General features: G+C 42.7%; 1 long non-coding RNA gene across 2 annotated transcripts; it reads right to left on the bottom strand.

Moving 5' to 3' along the window:
* Nucleotides 1-1,336: 1,336 nt before the first annotated feature.
* Nucleotides 1,337-7,491, bottom strand: LOC143268774 (uncharacterized). 2 transcript variants are annotated; one of them, XR_013044905.1, is made up of 4 exons: nucleotides 7,272-7,491; nucleotides 5,903-6,053; nucleotides 5,024-5,121; nucleotides 1,337-2,094 (listed from the first exon to the last, which is right to left on the bottom strand). It is a non-coding gene; the product is annotated as an uncharacterized LOC143268774 (long non-coding RNA). The 2 variants fall into 2 exon arrangements; XR_013044904.1 differs by having other exon boundaries at nucleotides 7,230-7,491.
* Between the last annotated feature and the right edge of the window lie 10,450 nt (nucleotides 7,492-17,941).

The raw sequence follows: 17,941 nt of genomic DNA on the forward strand, positions 1-17,941 counted from the left end.
TTCAGGTGCTGACTTTTGTCTAGGGGTATCGGAGTGTTTGGAATGTCAGGTATTTCCTCTTAGATGTAGACCCCCCTGGGTGGGGTCAGCCTATGACTTTTCCTGGGTCCAGGTGCTGCCTGCCAGAAGCTGTGTCTGGGCCTCTACGCCTGTCATGGCAGCTGTGTGGTCAAGCCATTTTGGCTCCCTCACACCACTAGGGCAGGTGGATAATACAGGGTTTGGAATTTCCTTCCTGCGTCCAGCTGCTCTGTTCCAGTGGCTCTGTCCTGCTCCCTCATTGGATTCCTCTCATCTCTCCAGCTGAAACAGGGAAAGGGATTGGCAGGATGAACCCGCCCACCTGGGACGCACCCGCCCTTGGCAACCCAGTCTCAGTCTGTTACTTGTCTCTGAACTCCTGTGGCCCTGATCTTAAACAAAAGAATGTTTTTCCTATTTCAGAGCCTTTGCAGAAGCAATTTCCGTTCCTGGAAAGCTCTCTCTCTCTCTCTCTCTCTCTCTCTCTCTCTCTCTCTCTCTCTCTCTCTCTCTCTCTCTCTCTCTCCCCCCCTCCCTCCCTCCCTCCCTCCCTCCCTCCCCCCCCCCTCTCTCTCTCTCAGCTTCTTCACATATGTAGCTTCTGTTTATCATTTGGGGCTGAGTTTAAACATCAGGTTCTCAAGGTTTTCCCGAATTACATCACAGAAAACATACCTTCTTCATTGTTCTCTAGTTTGACCCTTGCTTTCACTCATGATGCCCAACCACCATCAGCTAATAGTTTGTCTCTTTCCCCACCCCGCCACTGTGACAAGAGTTCCCCGAAGGCACGCTCATACTGTGCGGCAAAGGCATTGCGCCCTTTTACACGTTACAGGACCTCGCTGGTCTTGTGATAGACACACTCTTGGCAGTTGCCCATGTACACTCTTCCCTAGGCTCTTCAGTAGCCACCACAGAACTGATCGACTTACTTGTTCAGCCAGGGATGCTTTGGGAGGCCTGCTTAGTTCCGCAACACCAGATGCTGTTACTACACATGCTCCCAGTGGTGAACCGGAAAATGGCCACTCCCCTTCACTGAAGAACCATTCTGAAGTGAATTTATCTGCTGGAAGCCTTCATCAGTTTCCAAATGCTTCTGGGGGGGGGTGGATCTGTGGCCTACAGTAAGGGGAGCAGCAGCAGCCCTCTCCATCGGGTCCCTCCTTCTTCCCCATGTCCTTCTTCTGCCTCTCTTCTTCCATGTTAGGTGCCGCTTGCAAAACACAGGAATACCTCAGCATGAGAGTGGTAATAGATACTGCTTTTAATGGTTTTGTGTTCTCTTTCCTTCCCTCCCCGCCCCGTGTGTGTGTGTGTGTGTGTGTGTGTGTGTGTGTAATCACTAACAACAGTGGCTGTGTTGCTCATTGTGGCAGGTGTATTTCTAACTAGTTGCTCAGACATCCATTGTTCAGGCACTCTAGCTAGCTGCTCAGAGATTCTGGGTTCTCCCCTGCTGGACTGGGTTTCCCTAACTTGTGATTTCAGCCCAGGTATAGCAAAGACAGGGTCACCCCAGCTCTATTACTCTAGGGCAGGACTCCCTAAAGAAACCTCCATTGTGCAGGTCATGTTGTGCCTGACATTGCCAACAATGGCATGGACTTTACCTGCCACAAAGACACTAAATATAGCTGGGTGGGACAGGCAGGACCTGGAACCCCAGCTCTCAGAAGGTGGAGGGGAGAGGAGGGGTTCCAGGTCAGTCTGAGCTACATGAGACCCTGTCTGGGAAAACAGAAACAAAGCGAAACACAAAGCTGAAGAAAAGGACACTGGGATGCAAATGCTCGGGTTGTATCAATATCTTCCTCTGGATAAGGCAGAGCTGGGGTTCACACCTGTTTGAAGGGGTTTGAATGACGTCTTGGCTGTGTGAAGTACTACTATCCTCTTGGTTCCACTCTCATCGGGGGTCCCCCCTTTGTATTTTGTGCCCATGTGGTTAACGTGTTAACGGTTGGAGGAATAACATGGAGAAAGGAACCTAGAGAAATCATGTCTTTTCCTTCTTTGGAAACTTGCCGTTTCTTGTGTTGTCAATGTTTTGTGCTCCAGCTTCTTCATCTATAAAATGGGGAATTAGTAAAATTAATGAACCTTTTTCTTCTATAAAATGTCTCATAGACTAGGTGCTGGGCAAGTAAAATGTTATGGAATGATAGCATTTTACTAGTGTTTATAAACATAATTTGAATTTTCCACTAATTAGAATTATATATCTATAAAGACCTTCCCAATGAAATCACTGACGTGCAACTTTGGGTGGCCATTCCCTTATTTTGTTTTACTTTTAATAAGATGGGTTCCTACCTACACTATTTTGGGTAAACTTCTAATTTTGTCTTCCTTTGGCTAGCTTCAAAGAAGCAGTCTTACCTTTTATTTGGTATCCCTAATTATTCTTATTTGTGCTAGAAAATTCTCTTTGATATTATGCCTCATCTCATTATTGAAAATCGCTTCACAGCTGAAGGTTAATAGCAATATTTATTCTAGGTAATGTTACAATGTGCTTTTAAAATACAAACAAATAACCTTTCATTAAACTACTGTTTCAGTGAGTCACATTTTATTTTTATTCTGGATGCACGATGCCATTCCCTTCCCTTATGAATGAAAATTATACTAAATGCCACTTGCTCAAAGTGGTAACAAATTGCAAAGCTATGTGCATTTTAGTTTTCTCATGAACAAATAGCCACCTGGTTCTAATATTGAGCTACATATTAATACTACTTCTTCATTTGTGAGCCTTTTAACCCTGCTATAATCCATTCTCTACTTGAGCCATAGGTTAGTGATATGTCTAGATGTGCTCTGAATCTACACCTCAGTTCTTTTCTAAACAATATTATTGGAACACTGGTTTTCTCCCCTTCTGAGTAATTTCAATAACATAACCAGTCGTAGAAGATTGGCTAGAATGCCCAGTCCTTGCTCACATGATGACATTAAGATGTTTAGAATTCAAATATATTTGGCTCTGAACTCTGGAATCCAGAAATTTCTAGAATTACCAATTTTTGTATGATTTCTTTTGACTCAGAGATCCTTAAGCTAATGGTGGGGGAGTCTAGCTTTTTCCTCTCCCAACCTAAAGGAGTGCACCGAATAATTCAAGGAGAGGCCTGAGTCCTCTGTGAAGTTCCTCATGTTCCCCTAGACTCCGAAAAGTGGGCTGCGATCCTGGGAGCATGTTTCAAGGTAATATTTGAGAGACAGAGCCAATAACTATCAATCTAGATTGATAAGACATATCCCCTATGTTTTCCTTGAACAAAGTCCTCCAGGATTTTTTTTTTAAATCCAAGATGGTAATTTAGATCCATTCAGAACAAGATTTTTCTTCATATAATACTGTCAAGTAATCTTTATGTCTGGGAGGCTACAGACTCAATCAATGATCTGGATGGTAATGGGCAAGGAAGTGTCCACTGTTTGTTTGTTAATAGCTATGGGGGAGATGTAAGCCTGAGATGAACTTATTTAAATGTTTGGCATCACACCATGATCATAGATGTGAACATCATTAGTATCTTATTTCTTGATAATGTGTTGAACACAGTATGGCAAAATTATTGACTATATTCAACTCCATTCTACTCTTCAGAAGTGAGGATCTCTAGTGTGCATATCTCTTATACCTAAAAAGGTACCAACCTTAGAGCTCTACTGGCTTACCCTGAGCTGTGATGGACAGAACATGGGAAAAGAAGAATATGGCCCTTAAAACAGCTCCCATGGCCAAGTTTGAGTATGGGTGATCTGAGCACCTTTAGGTCATGTCTAAGGGATACGTTGACAAGTGTGAAAACATGGTGCTAATTTTCTGCCATCTGGGAAGAAAATAGGAACCATTAAATGAAGAGCATTCCATGTCCCTTCACAAAGCTTTCTGGACCATCTTTTCAGTCACGCTCAGGTTACTCACAGCAATGGATGGGGTGATGTAATCTACTCAAGCAAAAAGCCTCAGCCAATAACATAATAATATAATTTTAGGGCAGGGGATGGAGGAAATCCTCCCCCCTCATCCACTTGTGGTCCACTCTCATGAGCCCTCTGTTCCACAGGACCTCTCTCCCCTGGTGTCCCGCATGTCATTGCATTCATGTCATAGTGGCACAGGCCTCACTTCCTTCTCCTCCGACAGTGCAATGCTTCGCCTTCAAGATCCCAGTCCTTCCGTCTCTCAGTAGGGATTTCTGAATATCCATTTCGCTAAACTTCGTCAGCTTCTCCAGACTGGCACAGCCACATGAAGGTTTTAACACAAAACCCTTACCAGAGAGAGGGAGAGAGAGTCGAAGTAACAAGCACACCCCCAATTTTTGTACTCAGACATTTTCCATCCGTAGAGTCTGATTTAAAGTCACTGACTTCTTAATTGAGTGCATGAAATGATAAAGGCCACACAGACGAAGCTAAAATTAGAATTGAAGGTCCTGTAAGTTTGCGCTTCCGGCTTGGTTGGGTAGTCTGGGGTGATTTTATCTCCTGGAGAGGCAGGCAAGTTAGAGGATGGACATGTGCTGATGTTTGTCTCCCAAGAAAGGCAGATCAACGTCATGACCTAAAGACTTTCTGTTTCTGGTAGCTCTTGCTTTGTAGGCTGTTGGGAGCTGCACTTGTTTGGAAATCCATAGAGAGGGACAAGAAGATGCGAACTTCAGAAAACGTGTGCTGCACACATGCTGACATTTCCCTTTGTCCTCTTAGCATTTTGCAAGTGATAAAACTTTTACACAAACATTAATTGTCAAATTAGCTCTCATAGGATGGACGGAAGGAAGAGGTTTCCATAACATACCACCTAGAAAACTTAATCAAAGGAGCATTGTGTTCCCTACAGTCTCTTTCTACACGGGCCTTTAGGTGGGTAGAATCTTCCCTCTGATCCCCTCACCCAGGATGCCTTTGGGTTTTGTACCTGCTGCTTTGCTGGGCAGAGTGTTCTGCACTGGGCATGATGCCAGCTCGAAGTTTGACTTACCAGAGCCTGTTCATAGCAAAGCAAGCCTCTTCCTACAGGAATTCTCATGCCATCTGCAAGAACGTAGGATCTTTTACATATGTGTATCCTCTTATTATCTGAAAGGTAAGTGCATGTTTCTGTTGAATTTAAGTGTAGATTCAGATTCATCTATTTCTCAGATAATTACTCAGAGTCTCTCTGTCTCTCTGTCTCTGTCTGTCTCTGTCTCTGTCTCTGTCTCTCTCTCTCTCTCTCTGACAATGGGCTAGAAACTGAGGCTACAAAACAGGCTTATGGTACAGTGGGAAAGATTTGGAAAGCAAGCCTTTGGCTAGAAGCCTTGGTGTGATACTGGTGTTGAGTGTTCTGAGAACACTTCAAGGAGTCAGCCTACCTGCCTGCAGACAGGCAAATCTAGAAAAACTTTCCAGAGAAAAGGCCACAACAGCAACAGCCAGATGGAGGGCAGTGGCGGTGTACCTGAGAGGAAATGTTTTAACCCTGGGGTAGGAGACGGAGCACAGTCTGTCCCAGGCTACCTCAGTTCACTGGGCTATGAGGGCACAATTAGAAAGGATGAGGCTGGGGAAAGAAGCAAGCAGAATCACAGATCTATGAAGCAGGGGAAGGAGAGTTTGAGGCCAGTCAGAAGTGTATTTAGATTTTGAGTCTTTAGAAGGAATTTCACTGGATGTGATACAAACCCAAACCACACAAAGCATCCTTTGGTGATTGCTTGGTTTGGGCTGTGTACAAAGTGCTGACAGCCCCCACGTGACCAGTCCCCGTCCCCCCCCACCCCCGCCCCCATGCTCTGGAGGTCCTGGAAAGTCTTGTATGGCAAAGGGTCTGGGTGGTAAGGGAGCGGGGGGAACCTCAGCACTGCAAACAGCCCACCTCCTGGATCTGTTGGTTTTATTCCAAAGCACTTCCTTTCATTCTTGAAAACTTTGAAGACAGTATTAGTCGAGTACCTTCTGAAGCCACAGTCCCATTTATTATTTATCTGAAGTTTCCGATGGCTTTCTTTCTTGTCAGGCATATGAATCTGAAGGAACAGACTAGATGATAACTTCTTTGAATAAATTATTATAAAATATTTAGCTTCAAGGAAAATGTTCAACTACAATCATAATGTTAAGTGACCCAAACTAATTTTGGACTGATTTCCTGTATAATCTACAATATTCCAAAATCTTATATAAAATTTAAAGACTAAGGTTTGCATAATTGCTAATTTGGTTCATTTTCAATAGAAAATAGGTTCTACCTAACAAAATTGTAATTTTTTAAAAATTAAGTGTCAGGAAAGAATTGGGGCATACAAAAATAATTTTGAAAGAAATGAGTGTCAAATTTTAGTTTGTGTATAAAACTGTTAAAAATAACAAGCCAGTGCAGTGATCCATATCTGTAATCCCAGCACCAGGGCAGACAACGGCAGCAGAATCTCAAGTTCAAAGCTAACCTGGGCTACCATGCAAGATCGAAGCCAGCTTGGGCTACACAGAGTCTTGGTAAGACTCTGCCACAAAAACCAACCAAGCAACCAAACAACAAAACACACCTACATATACAACACACACACAGGAGAGAGTATGATGGCAGGTAATTACTGTGCACCATGTACAGTTTGCTTTGACTTTGCCGTTTATCTTCCGTCAGACCTGGGTCCCGAACACTAGGCGCCATCATTTCTGCTACTAACAGGGCAGCAGGGAGCCAACCCTGACCTGCCTAACAAATGCACTGAGCAGCAGGGCTGGGATCTGAACCTGAGACTCCCGACATTACAGAGATCTTTATTTCCTGTTGCAAGGTTAGCTATTTTTAAGTGACCTTGGGGGAATTTTAGTCCCTTCCTTTGGACGAGGTATTGGATATTAACTTTGGGAGACAGCTATTGCAGAGACAATACAAGGAGACCAGAACAGAAATGATGACTCATCCTTGATAATCCTTCTGGTGTCGAGCTGTAGGTTGTTGCTGTGATTTAAGCAAACCTTGGTGCTTCTCCCCGCACCAACTGTTCGCCGCAGTGGGAAGAGTACAGTGCAATGACCGCCAGCAGCAGAGCTTTGAATTCCTGATCTGTCATTTACTAGTTATACCTACTCATGTAAATTCACCCACACTCACACACACACACACACACACACACACACACACACTCACCCCTGAGCTTCAATGCCCTCATCTCCAAAACAAAGATGAGCATCCCTACCTTCTAGTGGTAGAGCTTAAATTAGTCAATATCTGCAGGTACCTGCAGGCCTTAGGTGAATGGCTTTAGTTATCTCCAGTGTCAACACATCAAAATCAAAGCCACCCCAGGTTGAAAGTACTGCAATAGGTCTCCCAGTTCCAGCACAGTAGTTTGTACACGAGTATTAAGGCATTATTCACTCAGCCCTCTGAATAGAATATTGGTTATAAGGTTGACAATTGGTTCTGGTGGTGATGGTTGGGGGAAGAGCTCACTGGCTCAAAGCTCCTTCTAGAAAGTGTGTCTCTTGGAGTCAGGTGTCCACTTGGCTCTGTTTGGCACTCAGAACCATGTGACTTTTTAGTCAAAGGTCCTTTGCTAGCCTCCTGGCGTCCTCAGTCACTTCCCTCCTGCTCAGAGGCCTAACTGCTGGGTTGAACTCATGCCATAGGCTCAAAGATCCTATTTGTCTTTAGAGCCCAGGAAACAGCCTGGCTTTTAGGCCAATGCCAAAGGTCTGAGTGCAGGATTCACTTGAACTCACACAGACATCAAGTTTATCCCCTTGTTTATTGGTTTGTCAATTGATTGATTTTTAGATATCAGGGTTTCTTAGGATCATCCAAACTTCCTTCTTTGGCAACCCCTGGGACTAGTGACGATTCCTAGCCAGGCATAGCTCAGAGCCTAGAGGTAAAAGGGCCAGTAATTCCTCTGTCACATTTTCTGAGATACAGCAGATGCCACAGAATCCTTATTTTGTAAGAAATAAATCATCACAGGCTGTTTTCAGCATGAGGTGGATTTATCGCTCACCAGAGAATCACAGACAAGCAGGACGCACGAGGCCCCTATTCTCCTTGGCTGGCATCTGGTACCTACTTGTCTCCATACTCTACGTTCATCCGAGGGTTGAAAGTTACAAGTAGTCACTACATAACTGAGCCCGTGCAGCAGAAGAGAGCATCAGTAGATAAGGTTTTGTGTCCTGAGCCAATAGGATGGGGAATTTGGGGAGGAGGCAGTACTAGACATCAGGAAGATTGTATCTCCCTGAAGAACTCAGCCAATGAGAACAAAAGGGGGCAGAGTAGTTTGATTGGGAATATAAAATCCACCACTTTATGACAAATCACCACACTAGTCACTGTTGCCTTTTGTCTGGGCTAACCCCCAACTTCTATAGAACCAAAAATAAATTTGTCTAGTTTTTGATACTCTGAATCTCCAGTGCTGTTACTATGAAGTAAAAATTATTGTTTCTCACAATTTTAAAACATACAATTCATTGGCAAAGTTGTGAATTAATCACTAGACCAAATAATTCTTTTTTTTTTTCCAATCCAATCATTTCATAATGAGCAATCTCTACCAATTATCTGTCTTTCTGGATCCAGTGAATCTTCTTTTCCAAACACACACATACAACGACAGAGCAGCATTTTTACTTAATATCAGCTTACCTTTATTTAAGTTGCTGGTGCATAAAATCTTGCACTTTGATTGGGATGGTTAGCTCTTCAGGCCCCTTAGTGTGCAGGTTAAAGTAAGATTGTTAATATGAGTCAAAAGCATATTCCCTTGTACTTGGACATTTTCTCTACTCTTTCAAGAATGAAAGAAATGACTGTGAAAGATTCCTCCAACACATATTCCCTCTCTTCTCGTCATGTATTCCTTCTCTTGGTGAGGATGTGTAGCATATACTTAGAGAAGTCTCTTCCAGGGGACAATCTTCAACCTTCTCAACCCCATTGCCTATTAATATTAGCAGTAGAAATGTCAATATTCATTTTGTTCTCATTTCAAAGATCTCATGTTGGGCAAGAACCAGGGTTCCTGGTGGGAGTTAAGTGAAGCTGAGGATGGAACCCATACCAGATAGCTTTTGTTTATCTTATTTATGCCTTTAAAGCTGAGGATGGAACCCATACCAAATAGCTTTTGTTTATCTTATTTATGCCTTTAAAGCTGAGGATGGAACCCATACCAAATAGCTTTTGTTTATCTTACTTATGCCTTTAAACTTAAAATGTTTTAAATTTCTATAAAGCCACTATGATGCTCTTTTTAAATATATGCATTTTAACTACATTGAAACTTATTAAACAAAGAATGAATATTCTAGTTCCCATCAGACCTTATCCTTCGGCTACTGCAGGCCCTGAATTGGTAAGTGTTGAGAAATATAACAAGCTGGAGTAGGCTACTCAAAAGCTCCCTCAGCTGCCTCAATTCTAGCTCTGTAGATGAAGGAAGGCTTTATTCCATACCACACCCTCCCCAAATTCCTAAAATAGAAGACACATGTGTATCACAGTTTATGTATAAAGACAAATCACCACACTAGTCACTGTTGCCTTTTGTCTGGGCTAACCCCCAACTTCTATAGAACCAAAAATAAATTTGTCTAGTTTTTGATACTCTGAATCTCCAGTGCTGTTACTATGAAGTAAAAATTATCGTGAACCGTTGGTGTCCATGTTGAACTGTTTTCCACTTGAAATGCAGGATTAAATCTCTGTAATAATATGGACGTATGGAAACACGATAAGCCAGAGTCAGAACAGAAGCAGCCAGTTGATGCTGGTGTACACAGGATCACACTGGCAGAAACAGCGCTTCCGCCATTGGATGACATTAAGGAAGTGGGTTTTTGGAAAAGCATGGGGAAGAGCAAGGGCCTAGACTACTTCACATCAGGGTTCAGTTTTCCCTTCCGTCATTCAAATGCCCAAAAAAGAGACCTGTAAAGAATGAAAGCCACGCACATAGCTACTTAACAGTGTTAGTGATGCCATTATTGTAGGCAAGAGGGTCTAGCTTAAATTTTTCATTCAATTCTATCACGAATCATTCAGTTGTTTTAGTGTTTAAGAAGCATCCCCAGTATTTGAAACTGCTAGGGACCATTTGGTTGAGTGTCTCATGATCTAGGGAAAGGTTCCTTGTGCTCTTATATGATGATGAATATAGTTACATGTTCAAATTCCCTTGTGACAGAATTGAAGGAGTGTTGAAATCGTTATATATTGCTAGACCTCCACTGTACTGAATGCCTGAAATACATAAGTTATTGGCTTAAGTTGGGATCTTTTCAAATGTATATATATTGAGGTTTTCATCATGGTGGTATTTATTGTAAGGGGATCTGAACTGTAATATAACACAGTTACAGTCATAAATATAATTATGAGTGTGTGAGTGCTGAGGGAATACAGCAGAGGAGATTAATTAGACACAGGTAGTTCCAGGACTTCTCCAAGGGCTTTGGGCTGATGCAGGGGGAGGTCTTTCTTCTCACCAGCTTTCTCTTTACCCCTGAGAGACTCTCCTACACTGAGAGGGAAAGACAGAAGTGGGGGGTGTCTCTTCAGCTGCGCCCGAATCAGAAGGACTTTCTGATGCCTTCAGTAGGAGGAGTATCTCCTTGTACCTGTAAAAGAGCTGCTGTCAATAGAAAGTACTGTTTTCCATTAAGAATTTACCTTTTGAGACATTTGGTGATGTCTCAGGATTTGGAAATTATCTTTTAAACTGAAGTGACATGCAGAGGATTAGGGGTCAAACCATCAAAACTCTATTAGGGAAAAGTGTGTTTAGTAACGGACCTCGTAAGTTGTGAACATCCATGGCTTCTGACAGAGCTGTTGCTGGGACACTGTGGTCACTCTCATTGGTCCGGTTACCCATGAGATCTTACGTTAGAGTAGAGAAGTGACACTCGGCCTCTTTTTGTCTCCTGGACACTGACACACTTCATGGCTTCACATATTTAATGTGACTCCTAACATTGACAAGCAGGTCCACTCCTGGGCCTAAGTTTTGTGTTACAGTAAGTTATTTGAATAGATCTAAATAGTAAGGTCACTGCTGACACTAAAAATAATTTAGAAAATAGCCCAGGAGATAAAGACGGGTACTCTGATTTTTGCTGAGTACCTTGAAAGGATGCTTATGCACAGCTAGCAGCAGGTAGAAACTCCTGGATGACTTGACCTCAACCCCTTGATCTCGAAGCTATTTTAATGCATCAAGAAATAGTTAATTACCACCTGCTGTGGGATGGTCTGTATGTCAAATCTGTTGCTCTGGTTGGTCAATAAATAAAACACTGATTGGCCAGTGGCCAGGCAGGAAGTATAGGTGGGACTAACAGAGAGGAGAATTGAGAGAACAGGAAGGCAGAAGGAGACACTGCCAGCCGCCTCCATGACAAGCAGCATGTGGAGACGCCGGTAAGCCATGAGCCACGTGACAAGGTATAGATTTATAGATATGGATTAATTTAAGACATAAGAACTAGATAACTAGAAGCCTGAGCCATTAGGCCAAACAGTTTAAATAATATAAGTGTCTGTGTGTTTATTTTATAAGTGGGCTCTGGGCCTGGCGGGGCTTGGCAGGAGCTACAGAGAAATTCTCCAGCTACAACCACCAATAAGGTGCAGAGACAAGCCAAAGTATCAGTTAAGCCAGAAATGAGAATTTTCTAGTGGTGCTGCCTGTCGTTCCCAAGGCAATATAACCAAGCAGACTGTGTTGGCCATGAACTGTCCCGATTTTAGCATGGTAGTGACACAATCCCAGGTGAGTCCCTTCGACGCTGGGCTTCCCAGCTCTCAGTGAACATGCATGTCAAAGCCTCACAAAAGTGTCTTTTGAATGACCCGTTTCCGGGCACCTGAGCGGGCAATCCTGTCTAAAGGAGTCAAGAGCCGAGACTGTCTTTAAAAGCAAGTGGATATTACAGAGATACCAAACTACAACTTGTGACTACTGAGCGCTGGAAACCAGCAGTCAAGCGAAGGCGAAATTCCAGTCATCTGCATGGTTGAAGTGCCAGCCAGCAAAATGTACTTTTTGTGTTTTCACACAGCTGGGAAGGTGAAGGCAGGCTAAAGCTGGCAGCCAGGAAAACCTTAGACAGGATGTAACAGCCCCAGGCTTAAGAAGAGGAGGTAAGGGTAAAGTGGGAACAGGTCACGAAGTGGCTAATCGTCATCACATGACTCAAATGTTTATTTTTTTTAAATCTTCACTCCAGACTGAGGTGTCCTCATTTCAGCTACAGATAAGTATTAACAACAGAGAAAGGAGGAGAAATAAAGAAAAACAAAAACAAAAGCAAGAGCTGGAGTTGTTTACATTGTGAAAAATGATCAACCGTCAGTTATATGAAGGCATCAAGAACAACATTTCAACAGTGTTTTCCAGCCCCAGACATCAGCAGGAAACTCCCTACAGAAGGCTCTAGCCGCAGTCACTACCCAGACAACACAGAAAGCTGCTTGCAGTAACTGTCACCTTCAAGATGAATGGCAGCCAGCTTACAGAGCATGTCACCCCGAGGGTTGTATGGGTGATTACACAAAACCAAGGGGACTTGGTCATTTTTTGGTGTTTTAATAACGCTGATGCAAAATATGAGTAAAATTACAGGTGCCAGTTCCCACTGCAGAGTGCTGATAAACCACTTCCCATTTTGCAGTGGCTGGTCACATCTGGAGCCTTTAGGGAGGCGAAAGTACTGGAAGGATTATTGCAAAAACTTAAAGACACTTTTGCTGCCATTACTTTGTTTTTAACCTAAATTAGTGGGGTTTGGGGAGGAGGGGGTGCTTTTTTTTTTTAGAGAGTTGTAATGCTTGTATCATAAACGTATTTAAACACTAATCAAATAGCAAGTTTGGAAAGGGGGTTCGGTTTGGACTACTTGCTTGGAAACTTTTCCAAATTGACCTTAAATAATCAGAGAACAGTAAGAAACTATGGAATTGTGGGTTATGATTTTTTTTCAATAATGAATGCTATCAAATTCCTCAGTTAAAGTAACCTGCTTGAACTTGATTGATCTCTGTTCATAACCTCTTTTATAATGTTGAATTAGCATGCCATGTGCACAGCGTCAGAATCTTAAATGGAGGAATACAGTTCTTTTCACCATGGAGTTGTGGATTCTGATAACCACAAACATGTGGGTAGAATGTATTGGGAGATGGTTGATATTTTGACTTACTTTGAATAAAGCTCTTCTTATAGTATAAATATTTCTTTATGCCTTATGTCTGCTTTAAGGTTATTTGGCAAGAACCAGGAATGGATGATGCAGTGTCTGATCACACTCTTCATGACTTGTGATGTTTCTCATCAGGTATCTTGAGGAGTGGCCATGTACCTGTATAGTTAGTAGTGTACAGTTCCCTTACGTGCTTTTCTTTTTGTTTCCTTTGATTGAGAAAACACAATACAAATCCTTTGGCAGAAATCTGACCCAGCCATTGAAGTCCCTGCCTCCAGGGATCCCTTCAGTGGTGACAGAGACTTTGCCATGGCATTGCATAGATTGACAGGAAAGCAGATGTTTGTAGCAATGTGGTTGGATTCGTGCTGGTAGATTTCTTACAGGGCTTATTTGCCAAAAAATACTCCTTTTGGACCAATGAAATGGCTCAGCTGGTAAAGGCACTTGCTGCCAAGCCTGACAACTTGAGTTCAATCCCCTGAACCCACATGCTCTCAAGTAGTCTCAACACACACACACACACACACACACACAAAAAAAAAAAAAAAAAAAAAACTCCCCTAAAAAACAACAACCAACCAGCCAAACAAATAAATAAATGTAAAACTATGTCTCTTAAAAAAACTGTTGAAACTAGATAGTAATGTGGGGAACTTAATGGATTTTGTTCCTAGACACTGAGTAGCTCATTGGTTCAGCACCTGAAGACTTCTTTCTTCATGCAAATGAGCAGAGACGCATAACGGGTGGATCTTGAGTCTATCCGGTGAGAAACACCACCTTGTCGGCTGTGAACTGCTAGTGTGTCCAGACACGAGCACCCGCTGCCTCGGATGTGTATTAACATCAGATGTTCCTTCACTGAGAAATTCATCTGTCCGCCAAATTGTGCTGACCCGAATGAAAAGAGACCTCTCCAGTTCTAGTCGGCTGTAGTTTGAAAGTTGGTGTCCCCCTGAAATGCATCCACTGGAATCCTATCCTCAAAGTGGTAGTATTAGGAGGGGGAGCCTTTGAAAGACGTTTATGGCATCTTAAGGATGGCACTCCTCTGAGTGAAAGTGATGCTTTGCTGTGGGATGTCTTTCTGTAATATGTGTGGCTGTAAATATGTGTGGCTCCCATCGGATAATAAATAAAGCTGCATTGTCCTATGTCAGGGCAGGATGGAGCCAGGTGGGAAATCCAAAAGAAATAATGAGAGAAGAAGGGTAAGGTTGAAGAGATGCCAGCAGACCAGTAATGCCACAGCCAAGTGGCAACATACAGATTAATAGGAATGGGTTAATTTAACGTGAAAGAGCTGGCAAGCAAGAAGCTGAAGCCATAGACCATACAGTGTATAATTAATATAAGCCTCTGAGTGGTTATTTTATAAGCGGCTGCCGGACCGTGGGGCGGGCAGGACCAAGAAACTTCTGGCTATAGCTTTTACCTGAGAGAGAGAGAGAGAGAGAGAGAGAGAGAGAGAGAGAGAGAGAGAACTCTAGAGAGCTTGTTTGCCCATTCACCTTGAAAGAAGACAGTGAGAAAATTCCATCCATGAGGAAGGGGACCTCTCACCAGACACCAAGTCGGCCAGCACCCTTGCTCTTGGCACTTTCAGCCTCAGAACTCCAAGGAACACATTTCTGTTGTTTGTAAGCCCCCATGCCTATGCTTACTTCCTTATTCAAGACACAAATGTGCTAAGATACCATCCTTTCTGTGTTAATGTCTCCTGTCAGGCCTCATGGGTGTTCCTCTTCAGGGCAATAATGGAGACTTTCTAGCTGACTAAATCAAACAGTTAAAAACTTTTTAAATTTCTTTTTTTTTTTTTTCTATTTCTTTTCCAGTTCCACTTATTGGAGTGATATTCTGAGCTGGCTGCAAGGTACAGGACTTACACGTGAGAGAGCAGGATGACATGGACATTTGCTGAGTGCTTACCATAGACCAAGCTCTTGCTGCGAATGGTTTCCCACATTCCTTACAACAAACTGAAGAAAGAAAAACATCCCTCTCCCTGATGTAGAGATGAGGACCTGAGACTTCCTGAGAGCTCATATATCAAAAGCCAGGATTTCAAGCTGGATCTAACTCTAAAACATGTGTTCTTTCCACTGCACTGTGATGCTTTCTTTTGGACTCTGAAACTATATAAGAAGGACCAGAGGGAGAGAATTCCTTCAGAGGAAAATATCTTATATTATTTCAAATATGTTTACATACCTTGTTAGGAAATCTACATGGTACAAAATGGACCTTTTTTTTTTTAAACAAAAATCTCTTCTATATTCCAATTTGCATTTTATATTTGGAACAGCTTAACTAGAAAGTTGCAGCTTGATGGCTGCAAAGGACCCCTGGAAATTGCTGCTTTTGATACAATAAAATCTGCAACACTCTTGGTGATGACCTTTGCAGCTGTGGTGCTACTGTTTCAGGCCAGGAAAAGCAAGCTACTTACTAAAAAGAAGTTTATTGTGAAGTTAAAATGGGCTATCTCTGGCCATCCTCGTGGTGGCGGCAGCGGCGGTGATGGTGGGGATCAATATATATGTCATGCACTGACTGAGGACTAGACTGTTACCTGAGGAATTTCCTGTCTCCCACCACTGGTCCACCTTGTTACCTTCTCTGTTTGTCCGTCCCCTTTCCAAGGCTTTCTGCCTACACATCAGTATGATTGTAACTGAAAGTAGCCCTCAGGTCTCAGTTTCTCATGATCAGTAGGTTACCATCTGAAAATAGTCTCGTGAGTCTCTTTAATTTCAAGAGAAAAATCTGATTTCTCAGTGCCTGGTCAGTCAATGCCAGGGCGTCTCTGGTCAGGTGTCCTCTGCTGAACCACTAGTGTGGTTGAGGACAGTGGGACAACCACGCCTGTCTCTCTAGCTAGGTTGCAGCTACAGGCAGTAATTGGAGGAAGGGGTCCAGAGCAAAGCAGGCACTTCAAAGACATCTCGACTCTTAAACAAAAGGTGTACAGATGTGCTCTTGTTAGCAGAGTGTCTTCATATAGTCTTCTTTGAACTGGAATCATTTACCCTCATTTTGCTCTTGACATATGACCAACTGCGTGAACTGTTTTCCTGTTGCCATTTGACAACATAAACGAGAGACCGAGCCTAGGTATCTAAGACATTGGGCTTTCTACCATATCAGGCTGCATCTTCTCCTGTGGAAATGTACAAAACATTTGAAAGAGCCTTGTCTTGTTTTGCTTTCAACCTGCAGTTTAATTCACACTTAGTGATCAGGAATGAATTTTCTAATGTGAAGCCACAGTGGGTATTGGCTTCTCTTCACAGAACTACAGCTTTGTGTTTTTGCTTAAGATTTGTGTTGTCCTCTGTAGCAGGAATCTTAAAAGTTCTTATAATAAAAACAGGCCCAGGGCCAGGTATTGGGGTGAACTGGAAGATCAGAGAGACAGAACAGGCCACAGCTACCTCACCTCGCCAGTTCCTCAGCTGATCCTGTTTCCTCAGACTGGAAACCTCTGAGTCCTCATCTGAATGGGTCTCAGCTGGACTGTTGCTCCAAAGCCTGAAAGCTTAACCAGCTAAAAGCCTCTAGTTTCTGGTCTTCACGCCTTACATACCTTTCTGCTTTCTGCCATCACTCCCTGGGATTAAAGGCTCGCTTTCTGGAATTAAAGGCATGAGTCACCATGCTTGGCTGTATCCTTGAACACACAGAGATCCAGGTAGATCTCTGTCTCTGGAATGCTAGGATTAAAGGCGTGTGCTACCACTGCTTATCCCCTATGTTTAATATTGTGGCTGTTCTGTTCTCTGACCCCAGATAAGTTTATTAGCGTGCACAATATCTTGGGGAACACAATATCACCACAGTCCTCTTAGAAGTCTGTGATGCATTTTCCTATTTTGACATCATATGAACTTCCAGGAATGAGGAGCATCACAAAAGATGTAAGTTGGGTAGATTGTTTGGGGCTGTAGAATGATTGTAGTTCCAGTTTGTGCAATCCTGAAAGGAGCAATGGTCCCGAGAACCGTCTTTACAATGCACGGAGAAAGCCAAGTGTGATGGTATATGCCTGTAATCCCAGCACTCAAGAGACCGAATCGGGTGGACCATCACAGACTAGAGGTTAGCCTAGTCTACCCAGCAGGTTCCAAGCCTTCCAAGATTACATAGAGAGACCATGTCTCAAATAAATAACAAGGAAATAAAATGTATACAACGTTTATATCACTTTTTCAATGACTCCTAAATTTCAAATTAAAAATCAGGGAAAAAAAAGGAAAAAAGGAAGGAAGGAAGGAAGGAAGGAAGGAAGGAAGGAAGGAAGGAAGGAAGGAAGGAAGGAAGGAAGGAGAAAAAAATACTTGGAATTATCTTCTTTGCCTAGAGATAATGTAATTTCTCTGTACTAAATTCTGTTAAATTTTTTCAGTGTTTAAAGAAGTGATAGTGTTTGAAAGATGAAAGGAATTTGTTCCTGTCCTCAAAACACAAAAAATCGTCTGGCATAATGGATGAATTAGGATGCACATATAAAGCATTTCTTTATTTCCTTCCTAATGAACGTATCTGCTGGAACTGGTCACTGTAGCAAGAACTAGATGGTAATTTTTCATGGAGGGATAGTACAAATAAATTCCTGTAGTGCTTCCAACGCCTGGGAAAGTCTCTGGAAATGGACCTCAAATGGCCGCACAGTTAACATTCAGATATGAAAGGATTGGGGAAA

This window comes from Peromyscus maniculatus, chromosome 15 (assembly GCF_049852395.1).
Source record: "Peromyscus maniculatus bairdii isolate BWxNUB_F1_BW_parent chromosome 15, HU_Pman_BW_mat_3.1, whole genome shotgun sequence".
Lineage (NCBI taxonomy): Eukaryota > Metazoa > Chordata > Mammalia > Rodentia > Cricetidae > Peromyscus > Peromyscus maniculatus.